Raw genomic sequence first — 16,648 nt, forward strand, 5'->3', positions numbered from 1 at the left:
CAGCTTGCGGCTTTGTCTCAAACGGCCCCTTTATCTGCATAGCTCCGTGCTGCATGGTGGGGACCCATGTCTGACGTGTGGAAGGATGGGGGCTCGGAGGTGGACAACTGATTCTGCAAATCCAGTCCTTTGGGTCATCTCAGAAAATGGCACAAACTCTCATCTATAAAGTTGGGATAATTATCGTACCTGCCTCATAGACTCGGGGTGAAAATTCAATGCATTGCCACATTAGAAGAAATTCCTATCACAGAGGTACCCAGCGAGAGCCGGGGTGCCTGTTCAGGTGGCCACCTGTAACTCACCTCGCTTCCATGCCCAGCGTCATACTTCCTACACCTCAAGCACAGACTGGAACGCTAAGTGCTTCCTCCTCTCAAGGAACTCACCCCAGAGAAGGGAAGATGGTAAAGCTTCGAGGAAGCCTGCACAGCCAGGGAAGGATGGCGGGAGGGCCAGGGGGGCAGATGTCTGTCCAGCCAGGACTGAGGGGCTCTTGAACATGGGCATCAGGCTCAGAGCAAACCAGACCCATGACAAAGAGCCAGTGAGTCCCTGCTGGCCTCTCTGAGTCCCCCCTTTCCTCTCCGAGTCCCCCATCCCCCCGTCCTCTCTGTGTCCCCCCCATCCTGAGTCCCCCCATCTTCTCCGAGTCCCCTTTTTTCCTCTCCAAGTCCCCGCTGTCCTCTCCGAGACCCCCCGTTCTCTCTGATCCCTCTGTCCCTCTGGCACCCTGACTTCCTCTGAGCACGCACAGGAGGCCTCTCTGCTGAGCTGTCAGCCACCACATCTGTCTCCGAAGGCCGTCACAGCCATGCAGGTCGGCGGCCGCCCCAGCCTCTGGGGTGTGCTGGCAGGAGGCCATGGGCAGGGAGGGGAGTGAGGAAATTCCCACAGAAGGGAGGGTGAGGGCGGCTGGGCTGCAATCACTGGCACCAGCACAGGTTCCTGGAGGTGAGGGTCAGGGGACAAAGAGGAATGAAGGGAACAGAGGACAGCAACAGAGCTCCAGGCCAGGGTAACCACAGGGCGGAGGATGTGAGAGCAGGAGGAAGAGAGAGACAGAGACAGGGAGAGACAGAGGCAGGGAGAGAGACAGGGACAGACACAGAGAGACAGAGACAGGGAGAAACAGACAGGAAGAGACAGAAGCAGAGAGAGAGAAACGGAGAGACAGATATAGAGAGAGACACAGGGAGAGACAGATACAGAGAGACAGACACAGGGAGAGGCAGAGGCAGAGAGACAGACACAGGGAGAGGCAGAGGCAGAGAGAGAGACAGGGAGAGACAGAGACAGAGGCAGAGAGAGAGAGAAAGAGGAAAAGAGAAAGAGAGAGGAAAGAGGAGGGGGTGGAGGTGGCTTGGGACTCCTTGGGTCAGCGCTGGAGCTGCTGAGGCCGGTGCCCACACGCAGGAGGGGCCGCAGAGGACCCAGCTCAGCCACCAGCCAAGTGCACGAACTGCTCTGGGGGAAGCGGGGCGGGGCGTGTGTGCTGCTGAGAGTCACCCAGCCAGAGGCCGCGGTGCTGGGCGCCTGTCTGAGGCCACCACGTGGAGACCTTGGGACAATGTGCTGTGAAGACGGCCTCTCCCTTTTCTCCCTGAAGGGCCTGGACGCCGGTTCCTCCACTTCCCAGGGCGAGGGGACGCAGCGGCAACCAGAGGAAGAGACCCAGACGGCGGCCGCGGCTCTCCCAACACCAGCTCCTGACACCCTCCCTGGCCCTAAACATGTGGGAACACAGATGACGAGGCAAGTTTTCAATTCAAACTCCATTTTCAGCTAATAGTTCTTGAAATGTGCACTGTTAACAGAAGGCTCTGTAAATGTTTCCCCTTCTGTCGAGTTGGAAAATTACAAAAAGCTTGGCTTGTGTATGGTTTAGCTGCGCCTCTGTCCCACCTCTCCTGCCGGGCCCCTGAAACGCTGCACACGGTGCTGTTTCTGGAAGATCCGTGGGGGTGAAATGGGGTTAGATGGGCCGCATCTCCGTCACCACCTCAAGCTCAGACTATCTCGGAGGTCTTTGTGTTCACAGGGAGGGCTCTGCACGCTTATACGCTTATTTAAATGGGTTCACCCCTGCACATGCGGAATCGAACCTCACACAGCTGCTAAATACATTCCCTCTTCAAATGTTCACCACAGTCAGGCCGCCTTCCTTTCCTATCAAGCCCCACGTGTGCTGGGACCCACTCCAGCTCCCACAGACCAAGTTGTTCATTCCCTGGAGGTTATCAAATGGTTTCCATTCCCACATCTCTAAAACTTAACGCCTGATTATTCAATAGTCCTCCTAGAACCACTGCTAGAGTTTGGATGTTTGTCCCCCAGGCCCCGGGCTGAAATGTGATCACTGGTGTTGGAGGTGGGGCCTGGTGGGAGGTACTTGGGCCGTGGGGGCAGATTTCTCAGGAATAGCTGGTACCCTCCTCATGCTGGGGAGGTCTCACTCTGCAGGTTCCTGCAGGGGCTGGTTGCTACACAGAGCCTGGGGTCTTCCTCCTCTCTCTCTTGCCTCCCGTCTCACTGCCGGATCTCTGCACCCAGCTCCGCTTCCTCCAAAAGAGGAAGCTCCCTGAGGCCTCGCCAGGAGCAGACGCCAGGACAATGCTTCCTGTACAGCCTACAGAACTGGTAGCCAAATAAACCTCTTTTCTTTAGACATTGCACAGCCTTGGATATTTCTTTATAGCACCACAAACGGACTGAGACAACCGCTGATTCCTTTTATGATTTTCTTGGCATTCTGAGACTCTGCCGTATGGACTGGAAGATCATCCTATCCACTCCTCACAATCAGTCTATGGAGACTTTCATCCTGAATCTCACTGAACTTTTATTTTAGTTTTGGGAGAATTGACTTTGTTTTTTTCTATGAAGACTTTCTCTCCAAGAACATGGGATCACTGCTGTAATTAATTAAATGTTTTGTGCCCCCAGAATTCACATGTTGAAGCCCTGATCCCCACTGTGAAGGCATTTGGAGGTGAGGCCTTGGGGAGGTGATTAGGGTCAGAGAAGGTCAGGAAGGTGGGTCCCATGATGGAATTAGTGCCTTTGTCAAAAGGTAGAAAAGCCAGGAGGTCTCTCTGTGCACCACCAAGGAAAGGTCATGTGAATCCATAACTAAAAAGGGCCCTCACCAAGAAACCTTCCATCATGGAGAAACCTTCCATCATGGAGAAACCTTCCATCACCGAGAAACCTGCCATCACCAAGAAACCTTCCATCATGGAGAAACCTTCCATCACCGAGAAACCTGCCATCACCGAGAAACCTTCCACCACCGAGAAACCTGCCACCACCGAGAAACCTGCCACCACCGAGAAACCTGCCACCACCGAGAAACCTGCCATCACCGAGAAACCTTCCACCACCGAGAAACCTGCCACCACCGAGAAACCTGCCACCACCGAGAAACCTGCCACCACCGAGAAACCTTCCACCACCGAGAAACCTTCCACCACCGAGAAACCTTCCACCACCGAGAAACCCTCCACCACCGAGAAACCCTCCACCACCGAGAAACCCGCCATCACCGAGAAACCCGCCATCACCGAGAAACCCTCCATCACCGAGAAACCCTCCACCACCGAGAAACCCGCCACCACCGAGAAACCTTCCACCACCGAGAAACCTGCCACCACCGAGAAACCTGCCACCACCGAGAAACCTTCCATCACCGAGAAACCTTCCATCACCGAGAAACCTGCCACCACCGAGAAACCTGCCACCACCGAGAAACCTGCCACCACCGAGAAACCTTCCACCACCGAGAAACCTTCCATCACCGAGAAACCTTCCATCACCGAGAAACCTGCCACCACCGAGAAACCTGCCCTCACCGAGAAACCTGCCCTGACTGAGAAACCTGCCCTCACGGAGAAACCCACCATCATGGAGAAACCTGCCATGTTGGCACCCTGACCTTGGACTTCCAGCTCCAAGAACTGTGAGAAATCAATGTTTGCTGTTTGAGTGGCCCAGCCGTGTTTCCCTTACAGCAACCAAGCTGAGACAGCATCCCATCGCTCCACAGTTATTTTTAACAGCAAACCCATGCCTATTGTAAACATTTTTCTGATTTTAATTTTCCACTCCATATTGCTAATATAAAGGAAATCTATTGGTTTTGAAAATTCTTCTTATACCCAGCAATTTTTTCAAATTTTTGAAATTAATTATAGTAGGGGGTTTGTTTTTGTTGTTTGGTGGGTTTTTCTTTTGTTTTTTGTTTTGCTTTTTCTTTTGTAAAAAATCTCTTTGGTTTCTTAGCTGCACAATCAGACCATTGGCTAAAAGGATGCCTTTTTTCTGATTCCCCAATATTTATACTAACTATTGAGTATTTGCTTTCTTACGTTAGCTGGAGCCTCCAAAGTGGTGCTGAATAACGGTGTTTAGTGGCCCCAGTTTTAAAGGAAGTGCCTTAGTATTTTCAATCGTCTCTATCATTTCCTAATTTCCTGTCTAAGCACATATTTGCTTTGGATTTTTGTGTTAGGTTTTTATTGCTTCATGACATTACCATAAATGTAGTGGCTTAAAACAACATGAATTTTATTATGTTAAAGGTTTATGGATGAAGAATTGGCAGGGTCTAGTTTACCTGCTGCAGTGGGCTGAACTGTGTCCCCTGACAATTCATCGATTGAGGTTCTGACCCCCAGTGTGGCTGTATTTGGAGGCAGGTCCATTAAGGAAGTAATTAAGGTTCAGTGTGGACGTTAGGGCGGGGCCCTGATCCAACAGGACTGGTGTCCCTACATGAAGAGGCACATTCCCTCTCTGTCTGTCTCTGCCATGTGAGGACATAGCAAGAGGGTGGACAACTGCAAACCAGGTATCAGGCCCTCACCAAAGGTCAACCCTGAGGGCACCTCGATCTCAGACTTCCAGCCTCCAAAATCGAGAAGCAAACATCTGTCGTTTGAGCATCCAGGTTGTGGTATTTTATTAGACGCTGGGGCTGACTGAGACAGCTGGGTCCTCCGTCCAGGGTCCCGTCGGGCTGAAACTGTCCACTGGCAGCATCCTCACTGGGGGCTGGACCGGGGGTGCTTCCTGGGATGGCTGGCAGAATGCATTTCCTTGTTGCTGTACGACTGAGGCCTCACCTCCTAACTAGCTCTTGGTGAAGGGCCACTCTCAGCAGCTGAAGGCCACCCCAGGTCCTGCCACCTGGCCCTAGGCAGGACTCGACATGGCTGCTCTTCATAGCCAGCGGTAGCATGGGCCTTGGACAGGTCAACATCCAGCCTGAGAAAATGCTGCTTGTAAAGGGATCACCTGATTAGGAGAGGCCCACCCAGATAGCTCGTAAGTTCCACCAACAACCAAGGAAGGGAATGATACAGACCCTGTGCACCCAGACCACCGCGGAACTCTGTTTACCACAGGTTTTATTAAGAATACCTTCCAAATATTATTACATGTGGAATCCCAGCACAAATTTAATAATATTTAGCACAAATTAGGGAGGCCGAGGCAGTGGATCACCTGAGGTCGGGAGTTAGAGACAACCCTGAGCAACATGGATAAACCCCGTCTCTACTAAAAATACAAAATTAGCTGGGCGTGGTGGCGGGCGCCTGTCATCCCAGCTACTCAGGAGGCTGAGGCAGGAGAATCGCTTGAACCCGGGAGTGGGAGGTTGTGGTGAGCCCAGATCACACCATGGCACTCCAGCCTGGGCGAGAGGGCGAGAGAGCGAAACTCTGTCAAAACAACAAACAAACAAAAAAATTCTTTATTTTCTCTCTACATCTGTTGATATATTGCATGATGTTAGATTTTTTGGGTTTTTTTTTTCTTTTTTTTTTTTTGAGATGGAGTCTCGCTGTTTCGCCCAGGCTGGAGTGCAGTGGTGCGATCTCGGCTCTCTGCAAGCTCCGCCTCCCGGGTTCACGCCGTTCTCCTGCCTCAGCCTCCCGAGTAGCTGGGACCACAGGCGCCCGCCACCACGCCCGGCTAATGTTTTGTATTTTTAGTAGAGACGGGGTTTCACCATGTTAGCCAGGATGGTCTCCATCTCCTGACCTCGTGATCCGCCCGCCTCGGCCTCCCAAAGTGCTGGGATTACAGGCGTGAGCCACCGCGCCCGGCCAGATTTTTTAGTTTCTAACCATTTTTGCATCTCAACTTACTGGATTATAAACAGAGTTTACAATTTGTGAGATTCTTCCTTTTTAAATTTGTTAAGGTTGACTTGGTGGCTAAAGGCAATCTATTTTTTGGAATATTCAACTGATAGGACAAAACGTGATTTTTTTTCTTGTTGAAGAACATAAATTATGTTGTATTGTTTATTGTTTGTGTCCTCTATATTCTTTTTTATGTATTTTCTGCTTGGGGTTCCAAGAGATGTATGCAGACACCCCACTCTGCTTCTGTTTTTGTTCACACTATTCTGGATTTTCTGGTAGTTTTTGCTCCATACATTTAGTGGGTGTCCTGTTTGTTACTTAGCAGTTTTTGTCAGTTTAATTAAATTTCTTATCAACTGGACAATTTTTCATTATGTAATCATCTACTTTCCCCTTGACTGCTTTTAAGTTTATATTCTTCCTTGAATGAAGTTAAAATTGCCACTAATTTATATTTGACCTTCCTCTGCTACTTAGTTTCAGGTGTTTCCTATAAGCCATGGAGCTGACTTTTGTCTTCTAAATAAATCAGTGATTCTTTCACTGAAAGGGGAATTTATTCTGTTCTCATTAAGACCTCGTCCATATTCTTGATTTTCTTTTCTCTTATTTGTTTTAAACTCTACTTTTTTGGTACCATCTTTTTTCCTCTCCTCTTTTCTGATGCTTTGCCAAGTTCCTGTGTGCTGTGTCTGTTTCTTTCAAATGTGGGAGTCCTACTGAGTTCTTACAGCTCACTGGAGGTTCCTATACCTTCCTGACCCGCAGGCACGGCAGGGGACATCAGCATTCCTGTATGATTCCTCATCCTCTCCTAGTGAGCATACCTGGGCTGGCCTGCTGAACCGGCTCACCTCGGCCACCCAGCCCAGGCCAACCCAGTTCTGTCGACTCTCAGCCGACCCAGACGAATGACAGAGCCCAGCTTAGGGCAGGGAACTGCCAGCCAATCCCCGCCAAAATCGCAGACCCACAGTCCTGAGCTGAGCCCAGTGTCCACTATGTCTTGTCCCTGAGGTGTTGGGGTCTTTGTCATGTGCCGAGTTCATGGTGACCAATGACAGATACACCGTCTGCTCAGGTCACCACGCGCCAAACCCCCAACACAACAGCCCCCATGTTCCTCAGACATTTCCCCCAGACATCAAAGAACTTACTGGAAAAATAAGTTTTATAGTTTTGTTCATAAAAGAAATCAGAGAGAAATGCTTTATTTCTAGTCTGCACACAGAAAATTAAACGAAATATAAATTCTTAATCACATGCCCAGTAAAGAGAAAGAACCTTCGCTGTAGGCACTAAATCGGCTTTGACATTTACAACTTCATTAAACAATGAAACAAAGTCACAGCTTTTGTAACTCGTAAAATATGACAGCAGTGGGATCCAGCCCCAAATTTAAGCGATATTTAGACATCGCAAGAATATGAGATTGAGGCTTAAGGGGCTTATCTCAGACCCAGAAAGTTGGCAAACTTTTATATTTATTGAATATTCATTTGAATGAATGATGACACTTTATTTTAGGCATGACAAGGAAGATTTCAGATAAAGATTATGCCGGACGCGAAGTCCCCCCATGGGGCCACATGACTGTCTGCTTTCCAGAAAAGACATTAGTGCTCCTTGGAGGTTAAAATGGGTGCAAGTTTATCAACCTTCAAACAACAGCTTCTAAACCACATGCCCTCTGCAGGCTCACAGACGATTCTCCAAGAAAATTGCCTGGCAGTTGACCGTGGCATCGGTGGTGACCGTTCAGGTGTGCCAAGGACAGGCTGGTTTGTCCTCGTCGTCCTGAGCACTCTGGCCAGGGCCATGAACAGGCAGGTTCCATAGATCCCCAGGCCCAGCCAAAGCAGCACCCTGGTCTGCAGGTGGCACCTCTGCCTCAGGCCAGGCTCCAGAAAGCCAGATGGAAGTCAGGGCTGCTTAGACGCACACCCCATGCCTGGAGACAGAGAACCGGAAGGGGCCCCCCGACCTGGTTATCAGGAAAAGAAGCAGAATCTATGGACACCTGTGGGCCTCACTGGGGGGACTGGCGGGGAGCAAGTGTGATATCTGCGCCGTGGGTCCAGACGCCCTCCCACCGTGATATCTGCGCCGTGTGGGTCCAGACGCCCTCCCACCGTGACATATGCGCCGTGTGGGTCCAGATGCCCTCCCACCGTGATATCTGCACCATGGGTACAGACGCCCTCCCACCGTGATATCTGCGCCATGTGGGTCCAGACGCCCTCCCACCATGATATCTGCACCGTGGGTACAGACGCCCTCCCACCATGATATCCACGCTATGGGTACAGACGCCCTCCCACCATGATATCCACGCCATGGGTACAGACGCCCTCCCACCGTGATATCTGCACCGTGTGGGTCCAGACGCCCTCCCACCGTGATATCTGCACCATGGGTACAGACGCCCTCCCACCGTGATATCCACGCCATGGGTACAGATGCCCTCCCACCGTGATATCTGCACTGTGGGTACAGACGCCCTCCCACCATGATATCTGCGCCGTGGGTACAGATGCCCTCCCACTGTGATATCTGCGCCGTGGGTACAGACGCCCTCCCACTGTGATATCTGCGCCGTTGGTACAGACGCCCTCTCACCATGATATCTGTGCTGTGTGGGTACAGATGCCCTCTCACTGTGATATCTGCGCCGTGGGTACAGATGCCCTCCCACCGTGATATCTGCACTGTGGGTACAGATGCCCTCCCACTGTGATATCTGCGCCGTGGGTACAGACGCCCTCCCACTGTGATATCTGCGCCGTGGGTACAGACGCCCTCTCACCGTGATATCTGCGCTGTGTGGGTACAGATGCCCTCCCACCGTGATATCTGCGCTGTGGGTACAGATGCCCTCCCACTGTGATATCTGCACTGTGGGTACAGACGCCCTCTCACCGTGATATCTGCGCTGTGTGGGTACAGATGCCCTCCCACCATGATATCTGCGCCGTGGGTACAGATGCCCTCCCACTGTGATATCTGCGCCGTGGGTACAGATGCCCTCCCACCATGATATCTGCACTGTGGGTACAGACGCCCTCCCACCATGATATCCACGCCATGGGTACAGACGCCCTCCTACTGTGATATCTGCACCGTGGGTACAGACGCCCTCCCACTGTGATATCTGCGCCGTGGGTACAGACGCCCTCTCACCATGATATCTGCGCTGTGTGGGTACAGATGCCCTCTCACCGTGATATCTGCGCCGTAGGTACAGACGCCCTCCCACCGTGATATCTGCGCCGTGGGTACAGATGCCCTCCCACTGTGATATCTGCGCCGTGGGTACAGACGCCCTCTCACCATGATATCTGCACTGTGGGTACAGACGCCCTCCCACCATGATATCTGCACTGTGGGTACAGACGCCCTCCCACTGTGATATCTGCGCCGTGGGTACAGACACCCTCCCACCATGATATCTGCGCCGTGGGTACAGACGCCCTCCCACTGTGATATCCGCACCTTGGGTACAGACGCCCTCTGGCTCTGCTGGTGACTGGCAGCAGCCATTGCTTCCTTAAGGAATCCCGGGCCTGGTCTCATCGCTTCCCCAGGCCCATGGAGCCCTCCAAGGTCCTCGTTAGCTCATCCACTGCCTGGGCGTGACTCCCTACCTGCTGCCAAGCCAGAGGCCTGGGCCACCTCCCCCTGACTCTGGGGTATCCTCAGCCTCATCCAGGGTCCAGTAGACCCCAGGCTTCAACCCCGGCTGCCACGGCCCCACTCCAGGTAGCTCAGCCTCTCTGCCCAGGTGGTCTTGTTGAACCAGCCTCATGTCACTATCTCGGTGCTGAAATGGGGTCCTGGTCACACTCACCTGGAACAAGAGGCCCACCTCATAACTGCCTAACAGGGTCTTGCATCCTGAGGCTGCTGCAAGGCTATGGAAAGGAAAGGGGATTGGTCTAGGTGGGCACTGCAGGTGGACTGGGCGGGCAGGAGAGCAGGCAGACCCCACTCGCCTGTCAGCGGGAGCTTCTGCTGGGGCCCTGACCTTCTCCTAGCCTTGCCCCGCTCCCGTCTCCCCCAGGCCCCCTTCCCTTCTTTATCTTCCCACAGCTGCATCCTGGAACCCGGCCAGGTCCGCCCTATATCTTGCACTTCTTCTGGTGCTTCCCTAAAGAGAGCAGCCCAGTCTTCTCCCAATTCCCATCCCCAGATCGCGGAAGAGTCTGTGATAACGACACCATGAAGGCCTCATTAACATGGAAATGAACAGCCAGACACCTGCGCCCTCCGCACAGCAGCTTCTTCACTGGGGACCTGGAGGAGGCCCTGGAAGGTGGGGAGAAGCCAGAACCGCAGGCCCTGCTGGAAAGGCTGAGCGTGGGGCTGCAGGGACCTCAGGGCAGGCAGCCCTACCCTGGTGCTGGACGTGGTTGGAGCAGCCCAGCCTGGCTCAGCCCCAAGCGCTGGGTCTTTGGATCCCAAACCAAGAGTCCTATCCTCCTTTCCCCCTCTCCCAGACATCCATGGCCTGGGTCCCAACCCACAGACCGCCTGGACCCATGTGAACGGCGAGCCCCATGTCCATAGCGCAACTAAAACCTCAAGGAGGAGCCCGGCAGGCCCAGCCGCGGAGACCTCGAGCAAATCCGTCACTGCAGGTTTGAAAGGTGGATGCAGTGTTTGCTGCCAGCAGGATCAGCCCAGTTCCCAGGCCAGCAGCTAGAAGAAGGCAGCGCACGGGAGCTCACGGACAAGGCCCAGGACCGGTGTCCTGAGGGGCAGGGCCTGGGTAGGACAGGAGCGCCCTAACACCTCCCTGCCCGTTCCTTTGTGCCCCAGGAAACAGGGAAAGGAGGCCAGCACCATCCTGTCCAGCGCAGGCCAGAGGTGCCTGCAGGGATGTTTGGTTTTGCTTCCTCCATCAAGTCAGGGGTTGTGTTCCAGGCCCAGCTCTTCCAGGCTGCAACCAGGCCCTCCCACGAGCCAGGGGTCCTCCTTGCAGCTGCCTCTTCCCAGGCCTGGCCTCACCATCCTCTCTGCCACCCAGGACTGGCTGCCCCTCTGGCCCCAGCTGGATGCCAGGAATGTGGTCCAGGTCTGCTTCCCATGGCTCTGGGATATCCAAGAAAGGGATCCCACCCAGGAAAGCCACTCAGTCCACCGGCCACTCCGTCCCACACAGGAACACTCCTCTCCAGTCCCTCCCGTCCGGAGCCTCTGAGACCAGGCAGCTCAGACGAGGGTTTGTGTCCAAAGTGAGCCAGGAGCCCCTTCTCTGTAGCAGCCCCAAGTGGTCCTGGCACCCCTTTGGAAGTGCTGGGGCCTGATGTGGCTCTCATGGCCTCCTGGGGCCATCCACACTCCAATCCCTCCCTCCCCTGAAGCCTTCCAGGACCGTCCACACTCCAATCCCTCCCTCCCCTGAAGCCTTCCAGGGCCGTCCACACTCCAATCCCTCCCTCCCCTGAAGCCTTCCAGGGCTGTCCACACTTCAATCCCTCCCTCCCCTGAAGCCCTCCAGGGCCGTCCACACTTCAATCCCTCCCTCCCCTGAAGCCCTCCAGGGCCATCCACACTTCAATCCCTCCCTCCCCTGAAGCCCTCCCCGGCCATCTGCACTCCCATCCCTCCCTCCTCTGAAGCCCTTGGTGTTTTGGCCTTCACTCCCACAGGCTGTGCGGGTCCTCGCAGGGGGGTGAGCTGTGGTTTGGGGATGCTGCCCACAACCAAGCAGCCTTCCAGCTTCCGTCCCCTCCTTCCCGCCGTGAAGCAGCCAAGTCAGGCACTGGGCCCTGGCTTACTTTGAGGGCTGTGCCCCCTCCAAGTGCGTTCTGCAAGTGCCGTGAAGGTGTAGCACCGGGGTTCACATCAGGGGCTCACCTGGCCTGGACCCCAGGAGGCCCCCAAAGTACACTCAGACGGTTCTCCCCCAGGTTGAGGTCAGCCCCAGGTCCCCGGCTCTCCCGTGCCCGGCCCCATCTCTAAAATGCCTTGCTCAGGCCCCCAGGTGGGCACAGCCGGCCCTCCTCCTACCTCCCCAGCTGCTCTTCCTCCATCTTCGCTGTTTCTTGACCGCCCCAGCCTCAGGGCCTTCAAGGAGCTGTCACCTTTCCCCGGAAATTCCCATGGCTGACGTCATAACCCTTTCAAGCCTTTACTCAAAGCCCGTGGCCCCCCAGCTGTACCCAGTGGCCCCTCCAGGCTCTGTTCCAAGGCGCCGACGAAATCTCCTAACCTGACTCCTGTGCGGGTTTCCTCTTCTGCGCGGCCGGCTGCCCGGGAAGGAAGGTGGCCCACTGTGCACCTGGTGGCACCTGTCGCTTCCGGACTCCAGCAGGGTCCACAGGCTGGTTGGGAACTTGCGCATGGATCCCCCAACTCGTGTGTCCAGGGCTCATCAGAGAGGCTGAGACCTCCACATGGGTTCCTGGGCCTGCACCATCACCCACGCTCACCCACAGCCGTCGGAGATAACATCAAACTCTTAAACCTGGGAAGGTTTGTGCAAACAGCGGTGACCTGCAGAAGCCACTGTCAGTAACTAAGTGCCCACCTTTCCTGAGAGGCCGTCTCCTCGCGTAACATGCCAGTGCAGTCCTGAGCTATTTTTACGTCCGCCGGCAGAGGCCGAGTGATTGAATGTGTTATTATCCAATGATGGCTGGTGATCGTCAATTACTTAACCGAGAGAATCAAAGTACAAATTGCCGGGTTCACTCAATTACTGCTAAAATGGTATAAAAGCATTTTAATTGTAATCAGAACGTACTGTCTCCAGTGTAGATATTAAAGGGAATAGTGAGTCATAAATACAGTGACCCATTTACCTCCTTATCTGCTTACCAAACAGAAACATTACACCCAGCAAATGGATTCAAAAACCAGAACCAAGTTAATTAGGTTTACTGAATTCGTGGAGCATGTAAATTGGATTCCATTCCGCTGTTTAGTTGAAGTTTATCTTAGCTTGGAGCTGGTTTTCCAGCTGAAGGAGTGTCAAGTAATGAACCTACTACAAAACTATTTTCTTAAAAAAATTATAGTAAAAGACCCATCCATCAGACTTATTTATCTTTTTTTTTCTTTTGCAGAGATGGTTTGAGAACGTCACTGATAATTTTTCCCTCAAGAGCCACACCTTATTCTCTTGTTACATCAGGGTCCTTTCTTCCCGCAGGGGCAGGAGGAAGGGGCTTGTCACTTGAGATCAGGGTTTTAGATTTAGTACAGCATGGGTGTCCCTGTTCCCAGGCCTGGGCTGCTGTCCTGGGAGGCCCGGGTTGGTGGGCTCCCTTTCTTTGTTTTTTTGAGACTGCGTCTCGCTCTGTTGCCCAGGAGGGAATGCAGTGATGCGATCTCGGCTCACTGCAACCTCCATCTCCCGGGTTCAAGCGATTCTCCTGCGTCAGCCTCCTGAATAGCTGGCATTACAGGCACCCGCCACCATGCCTGGCTAATTTTTGTATTCTTAGTAGAGATGGGGTTTCACCATGTTGGCCAGGCTGGTCTCGAACTCCTGACATCAGGTCATCCACCCGCCTCGGCCTCCCAAAGTGCTGGGATTACAGGCCTGAGCTACCACACCCGGTCTCAGTAGGTTCCTTTATTTCAGTTGTCTGAGGACTGTTTCTGGTTTTGCTCCTCAATATAGGGATCACAAGAGAGTCTACGCTGAGGACGTGGGGCACTAGTGAGAGCTAGTGGAGAGCAGGGCCAGGGACACCAGTGGCTTCCATGGTTATTGTTTGAGTTTGGCTGAACAGCCTGTGAGTATGGGCTGAGCTCCCTGGGCAAGGATGGATACAGCGGAGGCCCGAGCCTTCTCACTGCAGCTCAGCCAGCCCTGTAGGCTGGGGGGCCATGCTACCACCCCCACTTCCACTGCAGTTGGAGCAGAGAGCAGAGGGCAGGCACTCTGACCTGAGACCTAGAAGCCAGAGACACCTTGACCTGTGTGCTTGGTTTCCATAGTCATGGAGGCCTATGGAAGCAGCTGTCCCGGGCCCAGGGCAGACGCAGAGAGGCAGAGCCGAAGGACCCAGCCCTGCCCTGGGGCAGTGCCATGGGAGAGGCAGGTAGGCAGGCAGCAAGGGCAGAGGCACAGGTGCAGTGGAAGGGCTGGGAAGGGGTGCCCGGGGCCTCGTAGAAGGGCTAGACAGGGGTGCCCGGGGCCATGTGGAAGGGCTGGGCAGGGGTGCCCGGGGCCGTGCGCAGCCTTGCTTCACCCACAGGAGCACCTAGGATACAGAAGATGGGCAGATACCCTGGCCCAGGGGTCTCCAGGCGGTGGGAGCACACCCCAGCAGGCTGCAGGCCTGGGGTGCGGACAGGCCTGACCTGGAGACTCTGGGCCATGGGAAGCCCCCATCCACATGGGCAGGGGGAATCTCTCATTCTGAACAGTGAAACAAAGCACAGAGAGCCCACTCAAGTTCTCACTTCTAGAGAAGAGGCAGCCTCGCCTGTGTTCCCAGCTTCAGCCAGATATGCATGCGCTTGCAGAGGCTGGCACGCTCTGAGAGCCAAAGCCAGAGACAGGAAGTGGGAATCACTCCAAGGCTGGAGGGACACACAGACCCATGAGGATGGCCAGAGGAGGATGGAGATCATACAGGGAGGTCCTGTTCTAAGAGGTCATGGGTAGGAACCTTCCGCAAATGCGGGAGGAAAACCCTCTCCTGGGCCATCTAGGGCAGCCAGACACATCACACACAGAGGAATTCTACACTTCCCACAGGTCAAAGGCAGGCCATCTACAGAGCAGCATCCTGGAACTGACTGCAGGTGCTCACCAGCAACAGGGAGCTCACCCACAACAGGACGCAGAGACAACGCAGCCTTCACACCGGAGGAACCAACAGGGCGAGCCCCAAATTCTGCACTGCTGGTAACACAGAGACACATTCGTGCAACAAATCAAGGCTCAGCAAACAAATGGTGAAGCCTCATCATAAATATCAAAAGGCATTGGTGATAAATAAGAACAAAAAATAACAACATCTGACAAAATAATTGATGAGAGAATCATGGGTGCTGTGGGGACGGGTGAGTGTGGCCAGAAGTTAAATCACGCTAATTTCCGTCTCATCCAGGAGGAGGATAGATACACTGAATGCTTTTGGATTTATTTTAAAAGATATGCTTAAAATGTAAGGGTAATAAATATGTCTTGTGTGTTCATACACAAATGTACACACAGAGAATGCAGCAAACTGACAGAGGGAAATAAACTGAAAATAACAAGGGTTAGCAATTATATAGTTCTCTGCAGTTTTATATGACACTTAACAGACATTAATTTATTTACTCTTCACCCAAACGCTATGGTAAGAAGTTACTACTATATCTGTCAAAATTGGAGTCATATCAACTTAGGAAAAATTTTAAAGTCTATTGTCAAACAATTAGAGAAGGCACAGTTCACAATCCGAGAAACTTTAAACCAAGTGTAAAAAGCATGTCTTATGGCAGTCACAGCACAGCTAATAAAGCATAAAAAGGAACTAATCCAACTTTTTCATGATTAACTAGCATACTTCAGCTTCTTTATTTTTTTTTTTTTGAAAAGGAGTCTTGCTCTGTTGCCCAGGCTGGAGTGCAGTGGCACCATCTCGGCTCACTGCAACCTCCGCCTCCCGGGTTCAAGTGATTCTCCTGCCTCAGCCTCCTGAGTAGCTGGGATTACAGGCCTGTGCCACCACACCTGGCTAATTTTTGTATTTTTAGTAGAGACGGGGTTTCACCATGTAGGACGGGCTGGTCTCGACCTCCTCACCTCAGGTGATCCACCCACCTGGACCTCCCAAAGTGCTGGGATTACAGGCATGAGCCACCATGTCCGGCCCACTTTAACTTTTTTTTTTTTTTTTTTTAGCACAAGTAGAGCTGTTTGAGCTGTTTTGTCGAAGGTTGATTCGTTTACTTTCACTGAATCACCATGGTAAGAACGTGAAGCTTACGTTTTGTGTTTCATTTACGACTAGAGCTAGAATTTCGAGGAAATCAGGATGATTTGTTTTGGCTGTGAGGTTATGGGTGGCTGGTTATGAGGTATGTCTAAAGTGTGGCCTCCATCTTTATTTTTCTTTAACATCCACATTTCCCGAATGGAGAATCGGAGCCACTCAGAGGTGAAGTAACTTGTCCAAGGACACTCAGCAGATAAGTGACTGAGCTAAAATTCAAAACTAGGCCAGAGTCCGTGCCGTTAACCACTATTAAATACGGCCTCTGAAGAAAATTGAATCAATCACAATAATGTCAAGAAAAGGGGGGCGTGGAGAAAAAACAAAGACAGGGATTGATATGTACAAAGCACAAAATAAGTTGACAGAAATTAGTCCAACTGTACGAAAAATCCAACAAATGTAAGTGTGTTAAATATACTTTTTAAAATATATAGACTCTCAAACAAATTAGGTTAAAAATAATTCAAGCTACGTGGTGTATATAAAAAACATGCCATTAAATGCTGAGCCCAATGGCTCATGCCTGTAACCCCAGCACTTTGGGAGGCC

Source organism: Gorilla gorilla, chromosome 23, assembly GCF_029281585.2.
Source record: "Gorilla gorilla gorilla isolate KB3781 chromosome 23, NHGRI_mGorGor1-v2.1_pri, whole genome shotgun sequence".
Lineage (NCBI taxonomy): Eukaryota > Metazoa > Chordata > Mammalia > Primates > Hominidae > Gorilla > Gorilla gorilla.